Genomic DNA, 12,792 nt, shown 5'->3' on the forward strand with positions numbered 1-12,792 from the left:
CTCACAACATTATATTAAGTGCTCACAACATTATATTAAGTGCTCACAACATTATATTAAGTGCTCACAACATTATATTAAGTGCTCACAACATTATATTAAGTGCTAACAACATTATACGCAGTGGTCCAAAATTATATGCAGTGGTCACAACATTATATGCAGTGGTCAAAACATTATATGAAGTGCTCATAACATTATATAAAGTGGTCACAACATAAACGTTTTTTGTTGATGAAGGTGATGATCAGTGATGGTGATGATGATGTTTGAAGTATGATGAGATTGATGTATGGTGAGACTTCATTTTTAGCAGAAAATAACGAATCCAAAATTGGTAAATTACAGTAATGCCAAGCAAACAAATTTAAACAGCTATTATAGTCATGTTATCATTAAGGCAGTATACAATATTTAAAACTGATTGAAAAAAGTAAATTAAGAAGTATGATCAATTTACCACAAATTAATTCCACACCTGGGCATTTTAAACTTTTTTTGAGGATCACTTTCACCATATTTACAACTTAATATGTATATATATTTAAGTGTTTAATAAATTGCTTCGCCGAACGCAGTTTGATACGACCGCAGGGGTCCAACCCTGAACCGTTCGGACAAAAATGGACACACTATTCACGCTTGATTCAGGTCTGAATTTGGAATGTTATTAAATATTTGACACATAATAGGTTTCTGACACAGAATAACTGTAGTCAAAGAACTTAAAATTGTTCATATAATTTGAATTTATACTTAACGTTTTGCTTTTACTGTTGCGAATTGCCCGACCCCCCTCCAAAAATTGAAAAAAATACCCTCCTTTTTTGTTAATTTTGTGCAATGCACTATGCCGTTGCATACTGACCCCAACCTCAAGAAAAGAAAAATGTCTCCACCACTTTTTTTCTTTTTATGCCCCACCTACGATAGTAGAGGGGCATTATGTTTTCTGGTCTGTGTGTCCGTTGGTCCGTCCGTCTGTCCGTCCGTCCGTCCGTCTGTCTGTCTGTCTGTCCGTCCGTCCGTCCGTCCGTCTGTCCCGCTCCAGGTTAAAGTTTTTGGTCAAGGTAGTTTTGATGAAGTTGAAGTCCAATGGACTTCAAACTTAGTACACATGTTCCCTATGATATGATCTTTCTAATTTTAATGCCAAATTAGAGTTTTTACCCCAATTTCACGGTCCACTGAACATGAAAAATGATAGTGCGAGTGGGGCATTCGTGTACCGAGGTCACATTCTTGTTAATTTCTGAAATCTGATATGGGGAAAAAAATTCTTTAGACATAAGTTTAAAGCAGTGTAAGGGAGTTAATCAATCATGTCTGGATTACCTCAATATATTTGGATTGCCTTCCTTACACTGGTTTCAAATTGTCTTAATTGACCATTAACCAAGAAACCCTTGTTTTTCACTCTTTTTTGCCTCTAACTCCTAAACGGTTTGAGCCATAACACCTCCCCAAACTACCCCTCCGAGCAAATTATAACCATCCCTTTGTAGTTTGGAAACTTATGGTATAATTTCAGAGAGATTCTCACACTTAATGACAAGAAACTACAGAAGTGCTCAGCAACAAATAGCATTCCTCTTTTATGTGTTGTTGCTATTATCTGGACATAAACTCAAATTTGAATCTTTTTTCGAGGTCCAGTGTTATCAAAGAAGTGCGATCTAAAAGATATTATTCTTCTATGACTTGTAGTTGATTAGATTTTGTATCTTAATGTACATTAACCAGAAATAATTTAGATCAAGATGACTCTTTTTTATATGGACAATCGTTACTATCCAATAATTATAGTAGATCATTCTTTTTTACTCACAGTTTGTTTCAATTTTAACCTTAATGTTAAACTTAGATGCATGTTTTTTCTTAGTTGTTAGTGGCTTTGAACTAGCTATCAGTAACTGCGAGTACTCTCAGATCAGTATTTATAGTGTCTTTTTGTTGTTGGGATATATAAGTACCCGCCCACGTCCACTCTATTTTCTTGTTAGATGTATTTATATTTGTATCCATCTGATGAGTTAAGCCTTTTACAACTGATTTTTATAGTTCGTTCTTATGTTGTTCTGTTACGACACTGTCCCAGGTTAGAGGGAGGGTTGGTATCCCGCTAACATGTTAAAACCCGTTACATTCTGTATATATGTGTCTGTCCCAAGTCAGGAGGAGCCTTTATTTCAGTGGTTGTTGTTTGTTAATGTGTTATATACATGTTAGTTTTTCGATCGTTTGTTTGTACATAAATTTGGAATGTTTTACGTTTATCGTTGCGGGGCCTTCTATAGCTGACTATGCAGTATAGGTTTTGCTCATTGTTGAAGGCCGTACTGTGGACGTTTAGTTGTTAATTTCTGTGATGTCATTTTGTCTCTTGTGGAAAGTTGTTTCATTGGCAAGCATACCACTTTTTTATATATATTAACCGTTTAATGTTAAACTGGGTCTTGAAAGGGTATTTTTTTTTTTATGAAAGTTTATATTTCTATATAAGACTGCTGATCATATTTAGAAGACAATCTACTTAGCGTGCTAAAAAGCTTGTACAAAATTGGAATAATTGATGTAAAATTATGTTAAACACCTAAAATGAACTGTTTTAAACTGCATTTTCCATATCTGTTACATACTTATTCATGTAAAAATGCCAAATTTTGAAAATCGATGCCACAAATGACTCTATCATGACATATATAAGCTAGCGTAATATGACACTAAGTTTTAGAAAGCTGACTGTTTTATTTAAAAGGTAATTACGCTTTTTAAACTGCGTACGGACTATAAAGTGGCACCTTGCTAAAGTTCTTCAGTAGGAAATAAACTCGAGGAATATATCATACAAATTTTCCATCGATATTTCATTAAATAAACTTGCATTATGCCATTCGCATTTCTTACGACAAACAAAACTAGTTCATTCATTCACCTCTTAGTTTCATCTTTTCCTTACTTATTTCAATTAGTTTTAAATATTACTGTCTTAATGATAACATGACTTTAATAACTGTTTAAATTTATTTAAAATCAATTATGGATCCGGTAATTTCCGCTAAAAAACGAAGTTTACCGAATGATCTCATCATACATCAAACATCATCATCACCATCACCGATCATCACCGTCATCAACAAAAAACGTGTAATGTTGTGACCACTTCATATAATGCTGTGAGGACTTCATATAATGTTTTGACCACTTTATATAATGTTGTGACCACTGCATTTAATGTTTGGACCACTGCGTATAATATTGTGAGCACTTAATATAATGTTGTGAGCACTTAATATAATGTTGTGAACACTGCATGTAATGGTGTGAGCACTGCATATAATATTGTGAGCACTGCATATAATGCTGATCATTTACATAAGGCAGTTATGGCGTTCCATATTAATGCACGCAATTGTAATGTAATGATTCTAACAACATAAAAGTGATATTTCAGTATGATTTCAAATAAATTTAGGAGATGCAAAAATTTAATGTTCAATATATAAATATTTACATTTCCTGGTAATTTCAAATAGCTTGATCACAAATATTGTAAATTGCCAGTCAAATGATCTTTGAATAACAAATACATGTCGGTCAATAATTATTGGCTACTATGATGAAGTGAGCACTAATTAATCATTTCTTTCATGAAGTTCGACAGAGATTGCTGAGTAAATTTTAATTTTATCGGTGAATCACCTTTACATCACTTCAATCTACAAACTATAGATATCGGTAATACTTGAATATCATGCAATGTATAGTTGTACACCTGTAACTTTTTACTATCAAAATACCAGTTTAATAAAGGGTCATTGCATGAAAATTGGGGAAAAGCGAGTGCAATATATGTTCTACGAGGAACAATATTCTCCAATATTCATGCAATAACCCTTCCATTGTATTATAGCAATATAATATTTGAAATTAAAATTGGTTTAAACTAAGATTTGGTAATATTAGAATTTATTGCACGCTGACTTTGGGTTACTTTCTGTGGGAAATATTATATTGCAATACAATAATACTACTTATATCAAGATAAGTCAAGAACAAATTTATTGTACATTCATTCTTAAACAGCAAGTAGCTTGTAAACAAGTATTGTGATCTGCAATTTTTTTTTCCAATAGCACGATAAAACCAATATTTAAACAAATTTGAATGCACATTATTATTTTTTTGCTACCACGATGCTACATTAGTCCTTATTGTCTAAACATTGTCGAAACTCTTTCTAGCAAAGTTCATCTAAAGATAGTTGTGTTTCAGCACTCTAAGTGTTTATGCCTTGAAACATAAGTTTGTCTTCCATATATATTGGTTTGAACTATATCCGAGGTAAATATTCATAACGTCATATTGGTTGCTCTACAATAGGTACGAACTAAGCAATTATGTCGACAATCTTTGATAAGATTTTTATTTACACTTAATATTAAGTTAATATACATAATCTGTTAAGGACGGTTTTACATTTTGAAAACTGATAAATGTTTTGTACACAGATGAGTTGTCAGAAATAACAGATGTAAACGAAAAATTTCATAGAAATGTCTTTAAAATAATGTAATGGGGAACTTATCGTTTGGTTCACTTACAAGCTAAGTCGACATTGTGACTTTAAGATTGATACTAAAAGCGATAAGTGAAACATGTTCACATGTGAGTAGTCTCCAGAAGAGAATCAATAATTTGTAGAGGTAAATTAGGAAACTCCGACACAGTGGTGATATAATGCTATGCTTCTTTACCAAAACCAATTTATAAAAGATACGAGGCTTATAATGTTGTATGCTTATTGCGCTTACAAACAAAGACTTAGTGGAACTCGAATCGAATATAGTAAGAGACCGAATAAATAACGAAGCTGAAGAGCAGTTAACGGTTTCAAAGTTGGATGAAAAAAAATATCGTTTGTTTAATTTTACTTTTAAGAGATAGATTTCTATAGGTATGATGCGACTGCCATACATGTGAGAGGTTTAGCTTGCTATAAAACCAGATTAAATTCACCGTTTTCTATATAAAAAAATGTCTGTACCAAGTCAGGGATATGACAGTTGTTATCCATTCGTTTGAAGTGTTTAGGCTCTTGACGCCCTTTAAACGAGGGATAAAAGATACCAGAGGGACAACCCTATAGATTGAAAATCAGCTGACAACGTCATGGTTAAAAAAGAAACAGACAAACAGACAAATGATAATACACAAAACACAACATAGAAAACTTAAGACTTAGCAACACGACCCCTACCAAAAACTGGGGGGGATCTTAGGTTACCCGGAAATGTAAGCATATTCTACTTCACCCGTGGCACCCAAGAAACCGACCGTGCAAGGGATGTAAAACAAATCTAGGTCGTTAAACACTTCCATCATCACGTGACACCCGTCTTACAATCTCAGTAATCTTACAATTTGCCTCATGTTTAGTTTTAGATCAAACAAGACGTCATATGAAATTGTGAACGTCATGCTTACTGGTTTTAAAATTTTCTAACCCCGACCCAACTAACAGCATGCTTATCATACAAACTAGAATATGATATCAACATCTTTGTAAGTAAATACATTAAAGCTCAATACCAATGCATATTATCTAGATTAAATTATGCATGGCAATGTTTAAGCGATACTCATTATATGTCAAAAATAAACACAACACATATTTGTCACCAATGCTTATTCTTTGTTAACAGAAACTATGGTCGTTTCTTATCATTTCACTGTAAATTAAAATAGTTTTTCAATCTTCAATCTTTATAATTCAATGAAAGATATGCAAGCTACCAAAATAAACGCAAAATGGTACATAATTTGCAGATATTTATGGCATAATAAGCCTGCTTCATGTATATTGTAGTTGATAAGTTTGTATTGATAACTTTTAATCTTATTCTGTTTACCAAACATTCCTCTACGGTTCAAGAGGTTTTTGGTCAAAGGTTTGCTTAACTGTTCTCACAGGCCTAAATTCAATACAATATATAATACAGAAAAAGACAACGATGATTGAGTAATTTTAGTCTCATTGTTTTTGTACACGCCATCTATATTCTTATTACAAATAAGTTGTCTGGACAAAACATTATAGTTCAATATCTTTAATATTATAGCAATTCCCGTGATAGTTAGATCCACACTACACAATCTAATACACTACAAAATATCGGTAAGAATGTCTTAAATCATAATTGTACAGCGCTTTTCAATTTCTATATTATTTAGAAATGACACATTTAGTCATAGACAAGAAAACAAATGGACCTTTTTGCTATTGATTTAATACTTTTGTAATAATGTAAAAACGAATGATATTTAAAAACGTTTAGTGTTTAGACATTGAACAAAAATGGAAATGAGAAAAGTCTTCTTCTTTATTTAGCTTCAGTCAAACCGCTGGTATTGCATTAAAGAAAATTGAATTGCATATCAGTGGAATAGATAACCCTAGCTGTATTTTTATTTTATTTTTGAATTTTGTTGTCTTCTATGCTTTTTAATTTATACTTTATTTCGTCTTTTTTTTTTTTTTTAAACATTTTTTGATTCGAGTGTAACTGGTAAGTAGGCTAAACGCGTATCGGGCCTACACAATTTTAATCCAGGAATCTATGATGAGTTTATTGATAAAGTAAAACTTTACATTATGTCAGCTTATATAGAAGTTCACCTTTTGTTTTCTATTTTTAGAGTTTTCAGTTGTTTGTAACATGACTTATATATCTAATCACACTCTGTTGCCTTTCTTTACCGCGATTTTCAACACTGATATTTTTCTGTTAATTTTAGTACCAGCGAGGTTTGGAATAAGACATGAATGCCTGCGAATTACACCTTTTTCTCAAAAAATTGATTTACCTTTGCATTTCACCATTAAGTAAAATTGCGAATGCTTGATATCAATCTACCGATGCTTTGCAAAAGATAATTTAATCTGCAGCTACTCAATGACGTTAATGTCAGTTTAGTGATTCGTTTTAGAAAATGCATATAGTATGAAAATAGCAAATTCAAAGTATTGGAACTACTGATTTAAAATCACAGTGTTCTTCACTTAACATAAGTAAGAATTTCACTGCTTAATTTTTACATAAACATTTTGAAGTTCACTGTTTAGGAACCAATAGTTCTTGAAAGCAATCTGTTAATTAATTTATTAAAAATTATTAAACTGTATTAATACATATAAATGTATCGAGTCAGTCAGTACAAAAATGCTCCAAAACTTTTCCAAGTTCATATGTCTGTATGTACTCAAATTGAAACTGGTGGTGTACATTGGACCATATTTGCTTAAAAGTTATGATGAACCTTAACAGTTTAAATTATAGCAGCACATGGTTAGACTAATATAATATTATGATACAGTTTCCTAAGAGATAAATATCAGATGAAAAGAGAAGACTCCAGAAATTTTTTGCATTCAAATGTATGCTGAAAAGAAAGGTCAGCGTGCTCATTTCCCCTTTGTTTTGTGAATGATGACAGCATAATGATGAAATCTGAGCACAGGACCGCACATCTGACATGGCACAATTGTTTAGAAATACGCATCCAAAACGATACAAATAAAATGTAGCGGGAAACATTGTTAAACTTTTCCGAACATAAGCATGTTAATTGATGTTGGGTTTGGATAACACCATACTAGATTTATGGTTATTTTTTCTATAACATATATAATACAATTATCTTCTTACGTTTTCATTTGTAACCATTGTATATATGATATATAGAAACATATTACTGTACGTGATCTGGTGAATCAAAAAAAGGGAAATAACAAAAACCATTACGTTAGCAAAAAATTATAAACAAACTTTTTTCCCCAAATTATTTGTCTACTCTTAAGAACTTTGTGTGTCTTTTGGGAGTTATTTCCCTTTTGAAATTTAACATACGCGATATGTCGAATAATTTTAACACAATACGTCATAGAGGTGTTCAGTGTTTCATGGAGACTCATTAGTTGAAAAGATTCATATTTTCAACTGATGAGTCTTTTGTTGATGAAACGCATGTCAGCGAACACAAAAAACCATTTTCATTAGTAATTTTTTTATAAAACATTAAACAATATATATATCAGGATTTATTATCCGTGTCTGGGACATATATTGGTAGTATTATTTATCCATATACAGATATTTTTTCCCCAGAATAATTCATTTAGACATGTAAGAAAATCGTGTTTTAAAACAACATTTTTACATCGTTTCAATTGAAACAAATAATATAATTTACTCTATAAACCACCAGTAACACTTAAAATCTGCATTTCAAGACGGAAACGGAAAATGTGTAGGCAAAATTGACTTTGAAAAATTGTGATACTATTTCGAATAAATTCAATTTCAGTTTATGAAATATTTAAATTGACGTTTACACAGTTTTGTCAACAAGCATAAGTTTTCGTCACTTTTTTGTTTATTGTTGTCAATAAACTTGTTCTGATCCTGACAAAACAGTAGTTTCGTACATGCCTAATGCGATATAATGTCTCGTGTTAGAAACAAGTAATTAAAAAAAAAACTTCATACAGAATCGGTTCCAATGATTCTTTACAAATGAAAACACTTTCAAATCAAACCCTACTAATATAAAAATAAAGTAAATCAGATGATTTTTGAAATGTAATTAATTCTATTAAGATATAGTAAATAACGAAAGTTCAATATTTTACTTTTGATTAAAACATCTATATGATCAATGAGACATGAAATAGAGTCATTTATTTATACCATTAACGATTATTGGAAAATTAGCAAAGTTTATTTGATTTATTTCCACATTGAATTTCAATTTAGAGAAACGAAGAATATATGTTACAGTCCAAAAAAGGTGTTTCACAAAAAGTCGTGTATGTATTACTGTAAAATACCAAATTAAACCCCAACATCTTTTTTACAACATTTGTATTAGATTTTGAAGGTATGGAGTTGATGTGCATTAGCTCAAAGACCTAACATTTTTGTCTAAGTAAATAATACAACTCTCAAGGTGTATTGTCTAATTGATTATCAGTTAAATTGTTTCGGGGACTGTTTCATCCCATGCCATTCTAATCCGGAAACAAGAAAAATCGTGTCTAAATTTATGTATTTTTACAGTGTACAACTTGAAATTCAGTATTTTATGTCATTTTTTTTTTAAATTTTTTGCACTGAATTCAGAAGAATTAAGTCTTTATTATTCCTTAATGTCGTGTTATAAATTATTTTGTTTTTGAAGGAAAGCTGTTTAGAGGGTTAACCATTTTGGGCAAATGCATATAATCAAAAATGTAAAAGTAAAATGTTGTTTTTTTTTATATAGATATTCTAATTTAATCCTTTTGATTTCATCTGAAATTCAATTGATCGCCCTTTTAACATACTATATATATTTATAAATGGATGCATGTTAATATTCTTTACCAAACGTTTCATTTTTAATTATCATTGCATATATGTAACAGGCGAACTCTATAATAGATTTTCTAGAAGTCTATTATATTGACAGATATTAGATTTCCTATTTATAAACAGTATCGGGAGTATTTCGAGCATGTAAACAATTTCGCATGTTAATATGTCTGTTAGCTAATAATTCCCATCTTGTATGTAATCAGAATTCAAACTACATGAGAAAGGTGCGGGCGGACAACTTTTAATATGTAACAAGGATTTTATGTTTTCAAGAAGGTCAACTTATTCTCAAAAAATATGTCATGTTCCTTTATAATTGAATTTGTTAGGAGTTGATATTTATCAAGACTAAGGTTGAAACTAGCACTCTTACTATCTAAATTACTATACTAACTCCCTTTGTCAAGAAATGTTGACGATAGAATTAACAGAAAAACAACATTCTGTTATGAGCACAAATTCGGCAAATGGCAAACACAAATATTATTAATAAATTAATGCCAAGATTCCTTTCTAATACAGGCATGTGAACATCTGATGAAGATATGTTAGGAGAAAACTAAACCTTTGTTTTATCTCGATCAGCGCTAATCAAATGTACATACAAGAGCGCACAATAAAATAGATTAGTAAAGCACGTGACCCTGTAATAATCATCAACAAATACAAGCATAACAAATATTCCGCATCAATAAGTATTGGCATTTACTGCAAATTCTGGAATAAAGATTTTCTATGCTTTCTGTCGACAAAAATTGTTGCGTTTAGTTGTCAGACCACCATTTACTCCCTCCAATTTAGAACGTTTGTTAAAGTAGGCCTACTCGGACAAAAAATAGTGCATTTGATGTCATTGTTTACTTAAATTATCTAACAAATTTGCAGAAATTAAACTTTTGGTGAAAGGGAGATATATTTAGACCATTTTGAGCCAAAAATCACTTGACTATGACTTTGAATTAACAATTAATGCGCTACATGGTACACTAATTTAAGATTTCCAGAAAACGGGAGTTATTTTGGTAGTAACTGTGTTTTAAAGATTAGAACTTTCTTAAAAGACTGTAAACATTGGTTGAAAATTAGCATGTATAAAGGTGATACATGTACAATTCAGGATATACCTGGTTTCCTTGAAGTTAACCTTTATAAGGTAACATATTTTAAAAGAAAGCTGTGAAAATTGCAAAATTTGGATGAACAGATAGGTATTTTTAATTGGTGGTCTGACACCTTTATGTTTAAGTAAAAACATTGCATAAGTGTGCAAACCTACAACTAGTGGGATAACAACATTGACAAAACAAATTATACTGCAGCAGATGCTCATTTCGAAAATTGACACTTCTAAAATTGTAGACAAGGTAAAAATATCTGGAAACTCTTTTCAGGTTAACATTTACAAACCTGGTGGAACGTAGACGAACCACCTCGGGAAATCGATTATTTTTTCATATTTCTTGCTAATTGTACCCCTGTCTAGCAGGTTCAATTTAATAAATAAAAAAACACGGAATATACAAGCCTTAATTCGGTAAAGGTTTTTGCGGAGTTGTGCGTCAAAAGTATATGACTGATACTACCGTCCCTTATGAATGCAATTTTCAAACAATTCTAACATATACAACGTAAAGGGCAAAGTAGACGAAATCCTGCAGGCACAAAAAAAATCTGGCAAGATACACGTAAGTAGAGGTGAAGAATGAAAACAATACATTATAAATTCCATACATCCGAAGTGCTTTTCTGAGGTATATAATAGTATATAATAAATTTATGCTTACTTAATATATAACAATAGAAGTATTCATTTAAAGTAAATTTTACACAACTTGGTGAAACATAAGATATACTACATGTACTAGAAAAAATAGAAGTAAAAATGTACACACTTTCGAAAAAAAATCTATATTATGTTATGAATACCCGTTTGGAACGCGCACTGGCCCTAAAAAAAAGACAAAATTCTTTTGAAAACCTGCGTAGCAGAGCAATGCAAGTACCGTTTTGGGTAATAATACAGAACCTCATCATGAATATCACAATATCTATAATACTAAAAAGACGAGGTCCAATTTGTCAGCCGTCATCACGTAAAATCGACGAATCAAAGAATTCAACTTTATATACAACTAATATAGTACAAAGGTGTAGATTAAAAATTACATCACTCCAGGTCCTTTTGTTTTCCACGTAATTAATATTGCCAATAATTAAGAAGTTCCGGGTCGAGTCCGATACCGATACCAATAGTATAGTCACCTGTTACCTATATTACCTTATCTGTACGTTTCGCATCTGACAGGCGCACCACCAAACGGTGTATTCAGGATTAATATGCTATATGCACGGGTCATAATCACAGGGTTGACACTACTAAATTGTCAAATTGTTACCAATTGTAGTATTTTAATCAGTAAGACTTTCTAAGAGGTTAACAATACGAATACTAAAAATCTGGACTAAAAATAAGGCGTATAGGTACAGTTTTCAATTTGTTAGCGGGTATGACGTTAAACAGCGAATCAAAGAATTCAACTTTATTTATAACTATAATATAGGACAAATCTGATGATTAAAAAATACCCCATTCCAGGACATTTTGTCACGTTTCCAAATAATTAATATTACCAATAATTGATAAGTTCCAGTTCGACGGGTTCAAACAGAAAGATTTGAAAGCAGAGAAAACTGTGTATCTTAAAATCGGCATGACTTTATCAGATGACAATACTAATACTAAAATAAGGCTTGCGCATAGTTATATACTTTAATTCAGTCACGGACCCGCAATATCACGGGTGTGCTCTAGTAAAAACTAATATGACAAGGAGGTTTTGGCTATCAATTAAAGCATTATTAGACTGTTTTGTTTAAATATTTGACATGAAAATCCTTTGCAGCTAGATTTTGAATTTCATACTATAAATTCAGATATGATTGCTTGGATTTTTTAATGCATTTTGCCATGGAAGACTAACATTGGACAATAATTTTAAAATTACTAGAAAAAACTGAATACAATATACGATTTCATAATGCGAGTACTCATTATTCCAAAAGTTACCCAGTCTTTTATCGAAATAATACAAATATCGCAATTATTTCTGAATTTACAGTTATAGTCACCAACAGAAAATATACAACCTGATTTTATATCATTAGTTTAGTACTCTGAATATAAAACTAATGATGTTATGATTTTCCTTAATAATAATTTGTCAAACAGAGACCAAATGATGTGAATGATAATTAGAACAGTCGCCATACGGCCTTCAACAGTTAAAAAACCCAACTTATACCGTATGGTTATCTTGAAAAGACTCCAACATAAAAAAAATATGCAATGTAGGCGTTTACTGTTGAAAACCGTATG

The sequence above is a fragment of the Mytilus trossulus genome, chromosome 10 (assembly GCF_036588685.1).
Source record: "Mytilus trossulus isolate FHL-02 chromosome 10, PNRI_Mtr1.1.1.hap1, whole genome shotgun sequence".
NCBI classification, from domain to species: domain Eukaryota; kingdom Metazoa; phylum Mollusca; class Bivalvia; order Mytilida; family Mytilidae; genus Mytilus; species Mytilus trossulus.